The sequence below is a fragment of the Lathyrus oleraceus genome, chromosome 1 (genome assembly GCF_024323335.1).
Source record: "Lathyrus oleraceus cultivar Zhongwan6 chromosome 1, CAAS_Psat_ZW6_1.0, whole genome shotgun sequence".
NCBI classification, from domain to species: Eukaryota; Viridiplantae; Streptophyta; class Magnoliopsida; order Fabales; family Fabaceae; genus Lathyrus; species Lathyrus oleraceus.
In genome coordinates, this window is record NC_066579.1 from 202003615 (window position 1) to 202025172 (window position 21558).

A 21558-nucleotide genomic window follows, 5' to 3' on the forward strand; every position below is an offset into this window, starting at 1 on the left:
CAATTATACGATGACATCAGATTATCACCGCTCTTAGTAAGCAAAGGGATAGTTTGAAATGAAAAATAGAAGCCACTCGTGCAAGGACTTAGATAGAATTGTCTAAGCCTTTTTTTCGAGAGAAAGACTTGGAGTAAAGGAGGGAGTAGTTTTTCACTTGATAAGCAGTGAAACTTATTTCAGGCAAAGAATAATCGTTCATGGATCGCAGATCTATGGGGATCGAGGTAAAATTTGTCTATTCATTTCTAGGAGAAAGACCTGGATCAAAAAGGCAGAATAAGGATTAGTCACTTGTATATAAAGTTGACGAGTCCATATATCCTTCTCTGTTCTTAGCTCACCATCTAAGTCCAGAAACATTGAGTTTCGTCTAGTATTTGACAAAGCAATCGAGTACCGACTATTTTATCTTTCTCTGTTCTTAGCTCACCATCTAAGTCCAGAAACATTGAGTTCTATCTAGTATTCGACAAAGCAATTGAGTACCGACAATTTTATCTTTCTCTGTTCTTAGCTCACCATCTAAGTCCAGAAACATTGAGTTCCGCCTAGTATTCGAAAAAGAAATTGAGTATCGGCAATTTTATCTTTCTCTGTTCTTAGCTCACCATCTAAGTCCAGAAGTATATGATCTTTTGTCTCGTTCTCAGAAACTCGTTTGAGTCCAGACCTGCACTTTGTTAACCAGTGCATACTATTCTAAGTTGCACCTTTAGTTCAAGAGGGTTAACATATCTCTTTATCTTCCCTGCGAAAGGATTTGTGTGAATCCTTGAAGACTTTTTATTGTTACCTCTCTAGTGTTTATTTCACAATGAAGTTCTTTTTTCCAATAATTAGTGATTAGTATTGATGTTTGTTCCTCGGTGGAATCCCTTGTAGTGGGCCTTTCCCTAGAGAGTCCAACATCTTGGTCTTTTTCCTCAGCAAGTCTCACATAGCATAACATTTCTTTGTCAATTTATATTTTGCATCATCATCCATTCATCTTAGGGATAAAATTAAGGTACTCTATATCTAACTACCTTCAGTCATTTCAATCCCGAAGAATTTCAGTCTTCATATCTCAAGGCTGAAGGAACTTAGATAGGGGCAGCTGTCATACCCCAAATTTTACCCATAAGATTCATAGCATCTTAATAAAGAATTGGATTCATACTCTCAATTCATCAATACCCTAATGTGTTCACAAGCATGGATTTGAGTGATTTTGGTATTGATGATCTCTCCTTGTTTGTTTGGTCAAGCTAGGGTTGGGTATCTCACCCACTATATCACCCATTGCTTTGATTTATACTATTACTTGTTCCATGTTTAACTTGCTTGGTCTCTTATAGTTATGTACTTGGCATATACATTCATTCATCACTAACCCCATTCATTTAGGTAGATCTTTTCTCTTGAGGTGTGCTTGTGTCTTTTGTAGTTAGATGAGGCCAACTTTAGGATATTTGAATATCAAAAGAAAGAGCATTATGGTCTTAATAATTAAAAGATCATCATTTGGTATTTGGTATCATGGTGTGAATGGATCTCAACATTATTTGGCATTTATTTGTGTAAGTCATCACAGGGAATTGCTTCATTGGCCCAAAGACTAGTTGGTTTGACTTCCAAAGGTCCTAAATTTTTCATCAAGCAAGATATGAATACAGTTTCTTTTGAACTGAACTCTAATCTCCATCATCTACAACTTTATTTGTGCATTATGGTATTAGTAATTAAAAGATCATCATTTGGTATTTGGTATCATGGTTTGAATGGATCTCAACATCATTTGGCCTTTATTTGTGCAAGTCATCACAGGGAATTGCTTCATTGGCCCTAACACTGGTTGGTTTGACTTCCAAAGGTCCTAAATTTTTCATCAAGCAAGATATGAATACGGTTCCTTTTGAATTTAACTCTAATATCCATCATCTACAACTTATCTTCACATGTCCAGAGCCAATTGTGGATTGAAAACCATCTTTGAAGGCAAAATATCTCAAGATGTCTAAGGTTTTGACCTAATTTTCAAGTTGAACTTTCCAAGGTCATAACTTGGGAAATATTTATCATATGGAGCCCATTCTTTTTATCATATGTTTCAATTGAGACCCACTAAAACTTTAATTCATTGTTCAAAAATAGATTTGGTTTGGTTTTGCTTTTGGGTTTGGAGGTTTCCCTATGCAGCACCCTGATTTTAGACCAACTTCAATTGACCATAACTTGGTCAGTTGTCATCCAAATGAGGTGGTTCTTTTCACCACACCAATTTTTAGGTCATCCCTAACAAGTTTTATTTTGATCACAAAGTCCAATTTTGAGTGGAAGCCCATTTATTTTGGGAGGACATTACAGGTCATCTTTGGTCCCTTTTGATTTTGGGCCAAACTTCAAAACATCATAACTCACTCAATTTTTGGCCAAATTAGGTGTTTATTTTTGAAATTTTAATCTCAAATACATGGTGAATATTTTATCTTCACACATCCAAGGAAAATTTGGAGTGGAAAAGTGTGAATGAGGTCCATACATTATAGGTCATTTTTCCAACTTCACTACATCATAACTAACTAAATGTTGGTCCAAATGAGCTGGTTCTTTTTTCTATGGTCTTATTTTTCCATTATCTACAACTTTATTTCATTATCCAAAAGCAAAAAATGCATAGATCAAAGACTTATAGTGCAAACCCCCAAAGTTGCCAAAATTGTCCAAAAGTGAAAAAATGAGGTTTTTATTTGAAGTCCCTTTGGGTGTTTTTACAACTCAAACACCTCATAAATGATTCATATGACTTGTGTGCATCACTTTTAAGGTTTATTCAAGCCAAAACTCAATTGGACCACCTTGTACCTTGTATTTCAAGTTATCCATTTATGTCACATGGCCATTTTCCAAATTACACACTTTTGAGCTCAAATTATTGTGCCATTCTATCCTGTACCAACTATGTGGTGTGTTTTCATCAAGATATGCCATGGTTGAGGGATCAAACCATGACTTGTCTTCCAATCCGAGCCATATTGAATTTTTGGCCAAAAGCTTCTTTCTCCCAAACCAAATTCCCTTTCGCCAATTGGACTTCAAACAGATCATGCAAAGCCCATTTACACGTGATGTTTGCACCTATCCATGACCTGTACCATACCAAAGTCCCACATTCTTCAATTTTTATTTGTTCACATCTTTGAAGCAAATCACACAAGGAGGCAAAGACATTGACAGCTGGGCACGATTTTGGATGTAAAACAAAATAGTGGAGAGTGTATTGTGTCTGCACATGCCTTTTGCAAGGTACAAAATCCACCTCACAAAAACTTGGTTGGCAAGATTAATCAAAACTCCATTTTGCCATCTAACCTAATTGAAATCCTTCAGCAAGTAACCAACATCCTTCCCATATATAATTAAAGGCTATTACCCCGTTATTTGCAAGCTTGGATAGCCATTGAACCTCTACACATTTTCCATTGGAACCTCTGAACTTTGATTCGGTTTAAAAAACTCAAGCACACTCAAGCTTTCCCTTTAGTTCAACAAGGTTCTCTGAAGTTTGGTGAAGGTGTATCAACTTGAAGCAAGCATAATAGTTACTTATGGAGGGAGAACCAGTGTTCTAAAGTCATCCATTCGAGTGATCTTCAAGAGGCATATAATCTGAACCAAATCGTGATTTTCTTGATGCCATGTTGTTAGAAACTTGTTCCTGATGATCACTATGTCATTTTATTGCATTTTCATGACTTGAGTAACATTTAATTTTGATATGAAGTCTAGGGTTTCATTTTGGTACCAACTTCGATTTCCACTGTTGGTTGCTCATAAATCATTTTTGGTCCTACCATCTTGATCTCCATGAAATTCTGAGCAACTTTTCTCTTTTGAGTTTTCCATTTTGAAGCTTTTCATTTTTTTCCAGAAACCGGCCACCGCCCATGGTGGTTCGATCGTCTTCTCAAGCGACCACATACCCCTCCCTCCAAAAATTCAAATTGGACCAATGGGAGTGTGACGTGTGGTCCCTCCAAAATTCAAATCTGCTTGTGTTCCTGTGTGTTATGAAACACACGTTATGGTGTACCTCAATTGGATCCAATTGCTCACATTGAGCCACCTCATTAATGAGGAAAAGGGATAGATCTGGAACTTGCTCACCATAGACCTTGCTCCTCTATTTTCCACTGGATTACATTTGCTTATTTATTTTCTATTTTATTTTAATTATTTTGATTATTTAATATTTCCCAAACCATTTGGAATCTGAAAAAAATATCCAACATGAAAGTTGTTTGGGATAATTTTCTCTTTCATAATATGATATTTATTTATTTTTCTCACCAATAAAAATAAAAAAACATTTTTATCTTTTAGGGTATTATTTTTAATGTATTTAAATCATAGTAATTTCAAATTACATGATAAAAATCCCAATTTTTTTTGATGATCCTCATGCAATATGTGGCATTTATCTTCTTTTAAACCTTCTGTTTGGAGGCACTTTTCAATTAGTTTGAATTTAGGGTTTATTATTCACTCATTTCCAAAGTTTGAAAACCATAAGTGTTTCAAATTGGTTCATAAATGATACATGGCTACATTTTTGGTCTCCTTAGGTGATTTGTGGAAATTTTTATGTGAACACATTTTTATTTGAAGCTTATTTCTTAAGGTTCAAATTAGGGTTTTCCTTTTGCCCCTTTTTGGTTGATTCAACTTATAACTCGTTCTTGATGCATGATCAATGTGAAATGATTTCATATTTGGTTTTAATATGAGATTTGGAGACTTTTCTATGTATGAAGTTGTCTCATTTTCCCCATTTTTCACTTAGTTCTCACTTGTGCTTTAATTTTGGTGCTTATAATTGTTTTTCACTTGAGAATGAGCCTCCAATCTTGATGCTTAATTTGTGATTCCATAGTAATGTTTGTATGAAATTTTGGAACATGTTTTCTTCTGTCCACTTTGCATTTTTAGGTCTTGTTCATTTTCATTTGAGTTTATGTTTGATTTGACCTAGTTCTGGCATGCTTAAGTGACACACTGTATGATTAGCACCATAACTTATTTGATACTCATCATGAATGCAATCCATGAACATTATTGGTTTTCCATATAATTTTTTTCTCATTTCATCTTCCCAATTGTTTTTGATATCATGTTTACATCTTGAACTTTTGGTTCAATGTTCAAGCATGTTGTAGATTAAGGTGTATACCTTGCTAGCATGCCTTGTTTTGATTCCCATTTTGTCAAATTGCATGATTAATGATGTATCTCAATTACATTTGATTCTGATCTCACTATGTGTCATTTCATATGTTAAGTGTTTTTGCATTTCGATATTTTTCCATTTTCATTTCATTTTGTTTATAAAACATGTTTAGTTTGCATTTCATTTGTGACATGCCTTGATAATCATGTTCAAATGTACTCTTCCTTACATGAGAAAAATATCCATAAAATATATGTCATTCTGGACACACACTTTTGCATTTCATCTTTTGAAGTTTACTAACAATTTTGATTCTATGTTATAGTTTAAAACTTGTTAAGTCATTGCATTAGCATTGTTTCTCTTCTTGTTACATTCAAGAGTATTCCCTCCGAACATGGTGACAAAGAAAATTGCAAAGAGGAAGAGCTATTCCAAATCAAGTGAGACTAGCAAGAGACCAAGAGATGTATTATCTCTTCATTTGGTTAGATGCTTTCACATTTCCTTTTATTTTTGAGATTCCATGTGTGGAAGGAAAATATCACCTTAGGATTAGTTTATCTTTTCTTGCTTTTCAAAGTGATGAATAAGGATACTATGGATATTATATTCATATAGGGGTATGGGACTTTGCATGAGGGGTAGGTTAGGGGTTGTATTCTTTAATGCCTTAAACTGAAATTAACCTAAAATTAGCCATTCAAACTAAAGTTGATTTCTTGCATGAAAAACTTTTCACCATCCTTTGTCCATAAATTAGCAAACCACCCTCTTTGCATGAAAAAACACTTTGCAAAACACATAATAAAGGGTAGGAATTTGTGGTGAAAGTAAAACCATGAATCCCCCCTGTAAGTAGACTTGGGTTTTAATAATTTTCCATAAGGTCGAGGCTTCAACTCCAAGTCTTTTCGATTACCCAAAATTTTCATGTCCCTTCTAGCCTTATCATTATATTTTGTTTTTCCATGAACATCCATCATTGTATTAAATAAAATATCAAAACAATTCTTCTCAATATGCATAATATCCAGATTATGTCCCAACACATTATCTTTTCAATATCGGAGATCCCAAAATATACTTTTTTTGTTCAATTATTGTTGACCCCATATCCTTGAATCCTGCATACTTCACCATAATCTGTGAATTTAGGTAGTTCACAAACTCAATTCCATATTTCACCTGGTGGAAATTGAGGGAGAGGAAAGTTTGTTACGCATTTGTCTTTTCTGATATCATTCTTGTTTATTCTAAAGACATGATCTTGGGGTAGGAATTTGTGGTGAAATAAAAACCATGAATTCCCTCCCCCCGTAAGTAGCCTTGGATTTTAATAATTTTCCATAAGATCGAGGCTTCAACTCTAAGTCTTTTCGATTATCCAAAATTTTCATGTCCCTTCTAGCCTTATCATTATATTTTGTTTTTCCATGAACATCCATCATTGTGTTAAATACAATATCAAAAAAAATCTTCTCGATATGCATAATTTCAAGATTATATCCCAACACATTATCTTTTCAATATGGGAGATCTCAAAATATACTTTTTTTGTCCAATTGTGGTTGACCCCATATCCTTGAATCCTGCATACTTCACCATAATATGTTAATTTAGGTAGTTCAAAAACTCGATTCCATATTTCACCTGGTGGAAATTGAGGGAGAGGAATTTTTTTTACGCATTCGTCTTTTTCAAATCATTCTTGTTTATTCTAAAGACATGATCTTGGGGTAGGAATTTGTGGTGATAGTAAAACCATGAATTCCCCCCGGTAAGTAGCATTGGGTTTTAATAATTTTTCATAAGGTCAAGGCTTCAACTCCCCCCCCCCCCCCCCCCCCCCCCCCCCCCGCACATTCCAAAGTAAAAGCATTTGTAAAATCCATGAATTGTGGACATCCCATTTTGCCATGCGTACCCCAACCAGACAACATCTCATAAGTCTATTCTCCAATCCACAACCGCTTCAAATAATCAATTGAAGTTATAAATACACATTGATTTTGGCTCTTGGACTCGACGGTCCTGGAATGAGGCAAGTAAAAACATGCATTGTTTTGTCATGCATATCTCAGAAAGGAGGTTGTAAGGGATTACAATATTTGACCAACAAGAATATGCAACTGCTGACGCTTGTACATATGGAGTAAAACCATTAGAACATAATTTGAGTCTGGCATTTCTAGGTTCTATAACAAAATAAAGATGTACCCGATCAAAGTGCTTCCATGCCTCACCATCAAATGGATATCGCATAGTGCCTGAACTTTTTTTCTTTGAATGATGCCATGCCATTTGACCTGTATTATGCATTGAAGCAAACATTCTTTTTAAACTTGGTATTATTGGCAGATAAAATATGGACTTCACTGCTACACATTTTTGCTTACGGTTAATGGCTTTATTACGAACTTAATATCTCAGACTCTTAAAGAACTTACATTCCTCCAACGCTCCATCATTAGTACCAAACTCATTGTCATAAAACAACATTCAACCATTTATGCAACAATAAATCTTTCTTACTTCAACTTCGACACCAACCTCTTTGCATCATAAAAACTTGTAGGCAAGTTGTCTTTTGTAAGAGTCACCTATAACATCATTTTTGTGAAGAATTCCAAAAACTAATCAGGAAAATTCCAATTTGACTTCGTGGCCAATAATTGCACACACATTGATAATTGAGTCTGAAGACCCCTCACACAACGACATATTCATTTCTTTCAACAACTGATAAAATTTTTGCGCTTCCTCATTCAGTAACTCTTCCCCATCAAAATCTTGAGGTTCATCATAAGTCAGGTTCACCCCAAATTCATTGCCAACCATGTCATCGATCAGATTAAGTTGCTCCTCATATTCCATATGTGATAGACTGCTTGATGCATGCGTATTAGTAGTCTATGGTACAATACTCAGTAATTCTTCTCCATTATATGTCCAAACCCAATAATTTTTAATGAAATCTCTTCTCTTTAAATGAAGTTCTACTTTCTCTTGGTCACTAATTATAGGTCTATATTCATATTTAAGACAATGGCATCTTACTTCTCCTTCATTTAACCAACATTCTTAAGCAAATGTCCACTTGATAAACCCTTTAACTCTTTCCTCAAATTTGATTTAAATCCACGTCTTCCTCGTAACGTTCTATCATACATCCAACTACGATAATATCGAAAATCTTTCATACTCCACATTTACAAAATCATTATCATTTTAATAACGAATGTGATTTCAATCTATCGACCAATTTTGAGAGTTTTGGTCAATCATTTACTACAACCTACATTTCATACAAATTAATTGAATTATATTAAATTTAGTTGAAACTACATTACATTATATTAAATTTAGTTGAAACTACATTACATACAAACTATACATTTCATACTTATTTAATTCATACTACATTTTATAAATACTATACATTTCTTACAAATTAAATTGCATACATACAAACTTTATATACTTATTTTCGTACTACATTTCATACAAACTATAAATTTTATACATACTTAAGAAAATATATACTTACTTAAATAAAATTATATATACTTATAAAAATAAAAATAAAAACCTAATAAAAAAGCTAAAAGTATATATTATGTTTTTAAAATATATATTATGTTTTAGTATTTTTTAATTTTAGTCTTTTATAACACATAACATATATAAAAAATACTAAAAAAAAAGCAAAAAAAGTATATATTATATTTAAAAAAGTATATATTATGTTTTAGTATTTTATAATTTTAGTATTTTATAACACATAACATATATAACATATATAAAAAATACTAAAAAAAGCTAAAAAGTATATATTATATTTTTAAACATTATATATTACATTTAAAAGGTATATGTATTATATTTTAGTATTTTATAAGATATAATCTGTTTTATTATTTTATAAGATATAATCTGTTTTATTATTTTATAAAATCATATATAAAAAATACTGAAAAATGATTAAAAAATATATATTATGTTTTAGTATTTTATAACATATATTCTATTTTAGTATTTTATAACATATATTTTTGGATTGTTAACCTATATATTTTATAGAAACTAAAATTAATTATAAAAAGATAAAATAGTAAATATTTAATAAACTGATATTTTTTATATAAAATATTTAGTAATCTTATATACTATATATATATATATATATATATATATATATATATATATAATATATATATATATATATATATATATATATATATATATATATATATATATATATATATATATATATATATATATATATATATATATATATATATATATATATATATATATATATATATATATATATATATATATATATATATATATATATATATATATAAACCGCCCATAAATTATAAATACAAATTAATGTATCCAACTCACACCCAACTCATATACAATAATAAAAATAAATTATAAAAACAAACAAATTACAATCAAAATAATATTTTAATATCCCAACTTTTATATATATATATATATATATATATATATATATATATATATATATATATATATATATATATATATATATATATATATATATATATATATATATATATATATATATATATATATATATATATATATATATATATATATATATATATATATATATATATATATAAATTAAAATTAACATACCTTTCAGTGAAGAAACAAACAAATTTAAAGTCTTGATCTTGATGAACTTCTTAAAATTTTTTGAGTCTTGGATGAATTTAAATCTTGTTAAAAAAAGAAAAATTAAATAAATGAAAGTTAACAAGGAAGCTTAATAATAAGTAAAATCATAAGAAAACTTATATTTGAGTTGCAAAAATGGTTAGAAAATTGGAAAAATAATTAAAATACTGTGGAATGAAAGAAGAAACAGGGATGAAAACGAAAGAGAGGGGGAAAATGGAAATTTTGAAGCGTGTGGGATATTGCAAGCTATCTAATAAATTGACACTTCAAACATTGGGAAAATTATGTCGCAATTAAAGTAATCATTGGTGGTTGCGACGTGATTTCCATGCCACTAATAGTTGGTGGTTGCGACGTGCATTCCATGTCATTACTAAAATGAATAGCGATGTGATTTTACTTTCATTATGTGTCAGCGTGTTAGAACGGTAACGTGATCGCGATGTGATTTTCATCTCACTACTTAAAAGTATGTCAGAGTGTCTGCACCACAATCAATTCCATCGATAACATTTTTTACTCAAATTTTTTAATTTTTAAAATATTATTAGTGATGTGAAATACACGCCACAACAAAATTGTTAATTTTTTTAAAATTATCCCACGTTAAAAGTTGTATTTCATTTTTTAATTATTTTATATTTTGAATAGTGACGTGTTTTTACGTCATTAAGAAGTTTTTGCAAATTTTAAATTATATAAAGTGAAGTTCATTTTTTTTATTATTTTATAAGTGTTACGATTGGTTTTTCACGTGACAATATCTTTTTTAGTGACGTAAATTTCACGTGAGTATATCACAGGACTATAGCACAATTTTCTTATAGTGAGAATTCAATTCTTCTCAAATATCAATAGACAAGCACCGCAATGATTTTTTTCTTTTAAGAATGAAAAGCCTTTCCTCTCTATCTCTGAAATACATGGAATTCCTAAACAAAGAAAAAAGATGATAGATGAAACATAATTTGTAATATTTTATCCTCATTAACATGAGACTTAGGCGTTAAGTTTGTGAGATTAAAAAATGCTTTTGGGAAGGAAACAAGTTATTTTTTTTATTATTTTTTTTTAATTTTAGTTTTGAGTTTTATTTTTTCCTTATATTTTTGTTTGGATAATTGATTTAGTGGTAATCACAACACCATGTGTCAATGAATTTTCTTATTTTATGAGATTTTTTTTAGTTTACTAACAATTTGTTTTACTCTTAACAACCACCTAATTGAATTGTGGGTCACTCTTTAGGTACTACTGAAAAATATAGAGATTCTACAAAAGAGATTAAAGAGTTAAGAAAATTAGTGAAGTTCAATTGATAATTTGCTCAACTTTACGAGGGTTGAACCCACATTTAGGGGAAAAAAATACCTAGAGGCCAATAGAACTACCAATTATATGCTAATTATATATCTCTTGCTATTCCCTTTGATCCATATCCCTTTTCTTTATTTTTAAGATTGAAATGGTAAAACATTTTGTTGAATAACAAATAAAAAAAACATATTCTTTGACTATTTTATTATATTATATTGGAAACCCTAATTTACTAAGCCAAAAGCTACTTATGATTGATTTCATAAACCGTAACTATGTAAGATGATTTACAGACAAAAAAGCAACTTCACTAAGAACAAAGATTTGATTGTTTCGAAGTTGAATTGAAGGATCCTTTTTCCCTTCTTCTTGAAGAGCTTTCACACAGAGCCCAGATTCAAAACCAGAACCTTGTATATCATTTTTTGCACCTTGAGGATCCTTTTGGAACTTACTCAATGCATTTTTGAATAGTTCAATAGCCCTAGGGTAGAAATATTGTGCACATTGTCTAATAGCTTCATCACTGGGATGGATACTCGCCTGATTCACGATATAGTTTTGAGCTAGCATCGAATCCTTTACTGCCAGCTCCAAGATATACTTTGAGAGTTCATCATAGTTTGTGGCTGAAGTCACTCTTGAGTCAGATTTCAAGAGCATCAAGCAGACATTGGCATCTTGACTTGTTGAAGCGCATAGACTTACATACAAGGGTTCAGATAATACTGGAACAACAGCAAAAAATATGACTGATAGGAAAAAATATGAGGATAATATTGTGGATTTCATTTTTCTAATGATATTGATTCTCTATGTCTATGTGATATATATATATATATATATATATATATATATATATATATATATATATATATATATATATATATATATATATATATATATATATATATATATATATATATATATATATATATATATTATACAATTTGTCAATTTTCTTTATAATTCCGTGGTAGATAGTATTAAATTAAAATGGAAAATACTTATAAATTTTTACCATAATTTATTGGTAAGAGAAAAATAATAGTTAATTAATATTTTTTTCAAGATGAAATATAAACAAAAATGGTATAAGAAAAATTGTTGTATCTTTTATTAAAAATTAATATCAGATGCAGTAACTTTTCAAAATACATAAATGGAATAAAGTTTTCAATATATTAAAAAATACAATAATATGGTAAAAAGAGAATGCATTTTAGGTTAATTTTATATGGGTTAGTAGGATATTAATTGTTTTCTGAAGTCAATTTTTGATAATTATGCATGAACAACTGAGTTTAAACTTTGAATATGCGACACTCTAATTATTTATTTTTCATAAAATAAAATTTTATTCATTTGTTAACTAGACTAAAAGAAAAGTAGTATATTCGAAAATAATTAAAGAACATAGATAAAAAGATAATAATTATTTCTATATGAAAATGACGTTTTTTAAAATTAAGCTACGACATTTATTTTGATACAAATAATTATTAAGTGATGTGATATTCATGACCATATACAAATCAATATAATATGACGGTTTAAAATATCTATACATTGTATTTGTCAAAACTTTTGATTAAAATAAATATATTCATCTATCTTGGACATCTACTATGAATCTAATCCAAAAGTTGATCTTAATTTTTTTATAGTAAATTTCAATAAAATATTATATTTATTTTTCATTTTTATTATTATTTTCTTTATTAAATATGGTAATAAACCCTTTCTATAAAATGGATCAATTTTAATTAAAAATACTATTTAAAAATATTTTTATTGCTTCTAGGTTGAACGTTAATCTTTTAACTTTTTAACATTTTCTCTTATAGTCGTGTGTGAGTTTATAGTGGTATACACTTCGTCTATAGATAACGAATATTAATATATTTATCTTTTTTATAAAATTTGTAAAACATATTATACTTGGTAGAGAGTACAATGACAAAGAAGGTCTGTCTAAATATTTATGGTGTTTGAGTGTGCTTAGGGTATGCTCGCATAAGATTGCGAAAGACTCTATTTTTAGAGAATTGGACTCCCCTTTTTCCTTCTAGAAGCACAATATATAGGAGATTCCTTGGGCTTGGGTCCAGAGATATACAAAAGCAATTTCCTCTTTTTGTGTCAAAGATGTGGGAGTGGGAAGACTATAGTCTTCCGGAGATCGTGGAGGAAGTGGTTTTTCCCTTCGCTTGACTGATTCCACATAACCCATCAAGTGAATAAGGAAGGAAACATGGTTCAGTTTTTGTGGTTAGGCCCAAGCTATGTATGGCGCCTTGTTATGCGTTTTAGGCCTTCTGGACTAATTTTTGGCGCCTTAAGGGTGTGCCTAATTTCGAGAGACTTGTAACCCTTTGTTGGGTTCTCGTCTTGAAATGATGTAACCGACTTGATTTGTTTCCTTTTGAGCTATTTGATCCAAGGCCCAATAAAATTATCCTAATCCATAGTCTTTCAAGCACAAGAACTTGAAAATGGTGAAGTGATTTACCCGAGCGTTTGTGGCTCTAGCCTCTACCATGGTGCCCTGGGGAAAATCTTCACACTTATATATCCAGTATTATCCATTATAATAGGATTAAGACAAGTCCCTCGAGAGAAACTTGGGGCGATTCCCTCGAGCGAAGCTTTAGGCGAGTCCTTCAAGCGAAAAACTGGGACAAGACCTTTAAATTTCATTAGAAATGATATGTGTAGCATTAAATTCTTTTAATGATGGGGTTGCCTTTGGAGGAATAATGAGCTTAGGATCCTACATGCTTTAGAGACGTGGGGAGGTCTCATAGAAACAATTGGCATACCTAGTGAGAGGCCATCATTGTATACTTGACCTAACTTCTAATTATATAAAAAGAGAACTTTATCCCATTTTTAAAACACGTTACCACATTCTTCTTTCTCACAACAAGTTGTTCACCTTCTGAAACTCAAAATCCTCATCTTTACTAGCATCCAAGTATAATACCATTCTCATTTTCTTCGCCTTTTTTATTTTTCAGTCATGGTAATTATTAGGGATTTAGACACGATTTGTAAGGTGATAAAACTCTCTAATGGTTAAGAGAGGACATTATTGTATTTACATTGGATGAAGAACATTGAGTGAACCTATACTATAGGAACCTTCTTCTACTTCTATTGTACCAAGATTAGGTTAAAAGGAGGTAGGGTGACATTGGACGCATTGGAGGGAAATACCTTATACATGCGTTAATCTAACCCTACAAAATCTAGAAGGACAAGATACTAAGAGTGATGGAGCAGGATTGCGCGTCCATGGTTACAACTAGGGAGTATGGAACCTATCGTTTCCCTCTGTGTTGGATGGAGGACCTAATGTCCATTACTAGATTCGATTATGATTACATCACCATCACGTGGAACGAAGTGGTTAACTTCCTGGATGAGTTCTTTGTCACAGGCTCTTAGAAAATGGTGGAGCTTGACGGGGGCATGATAGAAAGGTTGGTAAGTATCTGCATAAGTTTATTATTGTAGGTTTTTCTAGTTTAGGGTTATTTTACATGCCATATTACTTATTATTATTTATTATTGTTTGTAGAAAAGATGTCATATATTTAATCTGTTGAGAGAAAAGCTTGCATGGTCAAGAAGAAATTTGAGTGGATAGAAAATGTACTTCTAGTCCAAAAAGTCATATGGATGGCTTCATCACTAAAGACAACAAAAAGGACAGTGAAGGAAAAGCCATTATTCATGCCCGACCTCTAAAAACCATGAAGATAAAGGGGCTTGGAGGGAGTTATTTTTCAACTCCTAGTCAGAAGGACATGGTCACCGTCAACTTCGATGATGAGGAATGAGAGGAAAAGGGTGGGCACCAAGAGGTGCCCACAAACTTTTTTCATCACTGTGAAATGAGTTGTTGGACGCTCATAAATACACCAGTGTCTGACCTCCCATTCATAAAGACTTTCTCAGTGACTTCAAGGATGTCTTATCAGAGACTAAGGAGGTGACTCAAGAACAAGAGTTAATAAAAAAGTGACTAATGAGATCTTATCAAAGAACAGTTTAAAGAAGTCTCTCCAGGATGGTGTCACACCCTGAATTTGACCTTGAATCTACGATTGAATACATTCATCATAGTTGTTGCATATTTTCATAGCATAACATGCATTCCATACTGCATAATAACTAGAATATCAGTCGAAATAAATTTTTAGATTTACAGGCAAAACCAGTTGAATCAATTGTCAAATATGTGCCAATACAACATGCAATTTTTTTTCAAAAGTCAAGCTTGCAGACATCAGTTTTATTAATCTATATTTCACGCAGTTTAACCTGATATGCTCGATTTATTTTTTGGCTAATTTTTCGGTCACATTTTGATCCGTCTGAGCATTTTAACCTTGCATTTTCCACTTCAAAATTTGATCAAAACCTGTATGTTCCCGAGAGGTTTATTCGACGCTCATCATTTTGGTGCATTCAATTTATTTTTTCGAGCATTTTTACGCCTGATTTTTATTCATTTTGAGTCTTTTTATTTTTTTCATTTTTGTAGAAATGTTCAAAATAATTAAATAGAACTAGTTGTAATTTTATTTTGATATTATTTTGATTATCTAAAATTGTTTAAATTTTATTTGTTTTATTTGTTTTAGACTCATTTAACACTCAAAATATTTAGACTAAGGTCAATTTAGACATTTGTTTTTTTTTAAACCCTAATAATTTGATATAAATAATATGGCAATGCAAAAGAGCTAGAAAATGAGTGACATACCAATTTACCGACGGCGCATTAACGAAAACAAATCTCACTTTTCATTTTCAAACAAGAAAAAGGGGTTTCATGAAATAGATTTTAATCTCACACAACTTGTAAATGATGCACATGCCTGCTACTGTTGATAAAAGGCACATACTTCATTTTTCTATCCTAGATTGTTCATACAGTAAGTAAAAACCTCGCTTATTTTCTTCCTAACAAAACATCATCCTACCACTCACATAAACCATTAACTACCAAATTTCATAACTTTCATATATCACTTTTCCACACTCATACTCACTCACATAAACTATTAATCACCATCCATCTATCTTTGGAGCAAACCATAAGTCTTAATAAGTATTTCAAAAGGATACCTACAAGAGAAAATAAATGTAAGAGCACTTTTAGAAAGGGATTTTTGCTGCAAAATCAAGAGAATAAAATAGATTTTCCACTTTTCACATGAACCGATCAAGGTCACCATCACCATCGTCGTTTCTGCATCACCATTTTTTTACGATTCAGTAGATTCCTTTTACTCTTAGTATTCTATTTTTCTGTGTTTTATTTTACATGACTGTTTAAATATTCCTTTATTTCATTTTGAGAGAGGCGTAGATTGTATATTTTTTATTTCCATGAAAGAGTATGAAGGAAGTGAGATTGAGGGAAGAAGAAGAGAGAATATTTTGCTTTACTGCATTTTAATGTGTGATAGAAGAGAAAGAGTTTAAGTTGAAAATGAAAATGTTCTTTCTTTCTGGGTTTATGTGAGATGAATAAGAGGTTTTATTAAGCACCGTCATGTGTCTCTTTTTAATTGGGTGGTTGTTGAAAATTAAAAAAAAATAGAAATTGCACAACAGTAAGTGCAACGCCTCCACTTCTCATGCAAACTTTTTTTCTTTCTTTCTCTTTTATTTGTTATTTATTTTATTCATTTAAAAAAAAAATTATATTATATTGTTATCTATTTAATTTTCTATTATGATAATTAGGTTTAAGTGTATTGGGCTTTAGGCCAATGGTGATACTTGTACCCCTCATCTAAGCATGCACCCTTTTCTTCTTTATTATTATTTTCTTATTTAATTTAAATTAGCATTTAGTTAATCGGTTATTTATTTATTTAGTTGATTAGACTTTATTTAGTTAATTTCCCTTTAATTAATAATTGAATTATTTGATTATTTGTGTTCAGTCATTTAATTAGGCAATTTCTCTATATTTGTCCATGTTCATACTATCGTACATGTGAATAACCATGACCGACATTTTGTACCAAAATGATTTTCATCATCAATTTCAATTTCAACCTCTAAGCAACTTCAAACGTTTTGAAAAATCTATTTTTTTAAAATTCTCGATCAACATCGAGTTTCTTTTCTTTCTCGAAGTATCGAAAACCTTTTCAAAATAAACACGAAAGAAGAGGATAGTTGGAATTTAGCATTCCGGTGGGAACCCTCGAATGATCGATCTCGAGCCACGCGTTTTGGATTAACCGTTCATTCTTTTCTTTCGTTCCTAAAACACTTTAATTAACTTGGACAAAATAAGGGCCGTTGGGATCAAGCATTCTGGCGCAACTCTTTAAATAATTGATTCTTATCAAACGTTCATTGTCTATCAAACAATTTTCTCAATTAATTCGAATGAAAAAGGACCATTGAAATCTAGCATTCTGGTGGAACCCCGAATGATTGATCCCGAGACTTATGTCTCGTTCTCATCAAATGTTCGTCATTCACCTATAAAAAATATTCAATCAATCAAACTATTTTTTTACCGTCGTGCGATCTCAAAAATCTTTTCAAAACGAAAGACATCTTATCTTAAGATGATGCAAAGCAATGCTTCATCCATAATTATTGAGTTGACATAAGTGACGTTTTTCCGAATATTGATTTGTAAATCCATTCGATATGACGTATACGTCTGCTCCTCACCTATTTTGGGTAAAACAATGTTTCTCGTCGATTAATGCATGATAGCTTTCTCTAAAATCAACCAACGAACAAACATTTTCTACCCAGAATTACGTAAGCCTTGAATTCTCTATTGCACCCGGAGATATGTAGGAGCAAGATTGCGAAATCTTGCCAGACCCATTAATAAAAAAATCTTTTTTTTAGTCTTTGTCCCCCTAATAATAAAAACATTTTTAGGTCCTTTCTAATTAATAAAAATTCAAAAACATTCCTCTTCTCTCTTTTTCTATCCACAATAAGTAGAAGATCACAAACTGAAATAAGCTAACATTCGAAACAAAACTAACTAAACGGTTCCCGTTGAGTGCAACGGACGTGATGGATGCTAATACTTTCCCCTTGCATAACCGACTCCCGAACCCTGATATTGGTTACGATGACCATATCTTATCCTTTCTTTTAGGGGTTTTATCGATATTTTTACTTTCCCTCTTTGGGAATAAATAAAGTTCGATGGTGACTCTGTTAAGCCCATCCCACAAGCATGTGATTGCGCTTCACGAGCGTCATGTTCTCATTTTTCGAGGTACGACAGATGGCGACTTTGCTGGGGAAAGGAACATCCCTGAGTGAGTCAACCCTAGTTTAGTTAGGTTTTCATATATATGTTAGCTTTGTTTATTTATTCTTTTCTTTGCATTTGGTTTCCTTTATGTTTGCTTTATCACACACACCCACACACACACACACACACACACACACATATATATATATATATATATATATATATATATATATATATATATATATATATATATATATACACGTGTGGGCTTTGGGATTTTTGATATCATGAATAAATCTCTACACCCGAGCTTTGGAAAAAGAATAGATATCATATAAGTTAGAATTGAAAGTTGTGTAGTGTTAGTCCCCAAGGGCCACTTCTTGCATGACTAGCATGAAGACTCCCCTAGAGTAGACTTGTTTGTAGACCTCGTTATAAGACAGCTAGCTTGTCGCATGACACTGATTCATGAAGGGTCCATGACTCTAGGATCTCCTCTTAGAACCAATTTTCACTTTGGTAGTTGTGTAATGTTGGACTCCAAAGGCCTCTCCCTTTTGCACCCAACATGAAGACCCCGTTCAGAAGAGACCTTTCGTCACTCTAATCATAAAGCGGTTAGCCTTTTGCATGACGTTGATACGATTATGGTCTATGACTCTGGAAACCTTATCCAAAAATGTAAAACTATCCCGTGAATGATTTTATGGGTAGAAAGCCTAGAACTATCTGTTAAGGAGCCTACCTAGTAAGGTGTTCTAAGTTACTCATGTTATCCCAGATCCTAACTACCTGCATTGCATCTTATTTGCATACCAAAACACAAAAAAAATGCATTGCATGCATTCATATGCCAATGCATTTGTATTCGTCGTCATGCATTGCATGTCATTTTTCGAAAATACCAAAAACACTGATCCATCGTTTGTCCATGATCAACAAAGTGATTCCCGACACACGTTTATAATAAAGAACCATGTCTTAGGAGATGATGGACAAGCTAAGGAAAAGCCAAGAAGCATTAAAGGAGGAACTCAATCTTTTGAAGAAACAAATGTGATAGGTCTTGGAAAACCTGCAAGCCTTGTTGAGAAAAGAGGGTCACCCCGTATACACTGCTGCAATAGAGGGAGCTACTGTTCCACATCCACCCGGTGTTACACCAAGTCAATGACAATCCTATGTGGCAACTCCTCATCTACCGGCATATGGCCCTCCCTTAATATGTCACCATCAACATCCTCTGGCTTTCCTCCTCAAAATCACTGAAGTCAGGTTCGAAACAAAATCAAAATCAGAACAAGGGGAACAAAGATCACAATGACTCAATTCTGATGCCATATAGCAAGCTCTACACACAGTTGATCCAGAATGTTTTGGTGACTCCTAGAGCTCTCACACCCATGTCACCATACCTGCCATGGTACAATCCAAATGCAACATGTGAATTTCATAAAGGGGCAGTGGGACATGACTTAGATTCTTGCTTAGTGCTGAAAGCCTTAGTACGAGAACTGATAAACAAAAAGACCTTAGTCTTTGAAAAAGACCACCCGAAGGTCAAATGTGGATACCATATTGGAACAATGAGGCACTCCATCGAGTAACGCAAGAGTTTTAAGATCAAACTACAAAGATTGATTGACATAAGGTCACCAACACTCAAGGAGGAAGGCTCAGGTACATATATCTTGATTTCTGGGCCAGGTAATGAGAAAGGCAAATGACCCCTGAAACCCCTTAAGGTTTTGTACCACAAGGAAAAGGTTATGGATGTGGCTAATGAGATATCATCATTTCACGGTAAGAACATTGAGATATCGTCTTGGATTTCCAATGTCACGACCCATGCCAACGGAAGCAAAGGAGAAGTGGGTAGTGGATCAAAGAGGGTTGCATCCAACAATCAGATTGAAGGAAAAGAATTTGAAGATCGTCGTGCCAATGTCAAAAAGCTTGTTGAACCCAACCTTCAAGTGGACGAAAATGAACAGTTACCAATGCCCAAAGTTTCATGCCAATAACCATTACCTCCCAGTCCTCAGTACCAACAATCGTGGAAAGGTCCGCTGAATCAGCCTACTTAGGTTCTGCGTCAACATCAACGTCAGAATCACGAGGCTCGAAATCCAAACAACCAACTTCGGCGTCAGAATCAACATAGACCTTTAATCCGACAGGAAAGAGAGACTCTCCATATTGATCCGATCCCGATGATGTATAGTCAATTATGGTCTCAGTTGGTACAAAGCTCATCGATAGCTCCTAGAGATACCGGGTCCATGAAGTTCTCATTCCCTCCTTGGTACAACCCGAATGTTCAATGTGAGTTTCATGATGGAGTAATGGGGCACTCAATTGGAGAGTGTAATGTTTTACAAGAAAAAGTGCAACTTATGATCAACAAAGGGAAACCGACTTTCTATGGCCCTAATGTGGTAATTGGTCCATTACCCTCACGAGTTTGGAGACTTCAGGAAACTCTTCCCAGAACCATCAAGACAAAGAAGTTTGTCCTTAACACTGGCAATCATTTAGTTGTTTTACCATTTCATTTGTATTTCTTTGCATGTTAAATATTGTTAGCTTTTAAGTGTTGTTTCTTTTAATGGTAACATTAATGAAGTGATCATGCATTTTGAATCAATCCATTCGTATTCACTCTTGATTTTTCCCCTTCATTTATTAAAAAAAATGAATTTCTCCCTTCCATTTTATTTTTCAAACTGCTTGTTTCAGAAAAGATTTGAGGGAGGATGATGAAAACCAATTACCTATAACTGATGTGCTTTCAGATAAAACTTTGTTGATGATGTAAGACATTGTTTCAAATCCCCAAACACCGGAGAGATAAGGAGTTAGTCCCTAGTCAACCACTTTGAGCCTTGAAGTTAGTATTTCTTTCGAAACTAAAACCCTTAATCTTAACTAGGGGCATGGTAGTTTGTTTCAGTTAATCTGACTTTGCAATTAAGTTGCAAGGGGAAACTGAAGGAGAAAGGCGATCCAAAATGCAACGGAATTTAAAACTTCTCCTTTAATGATCCTT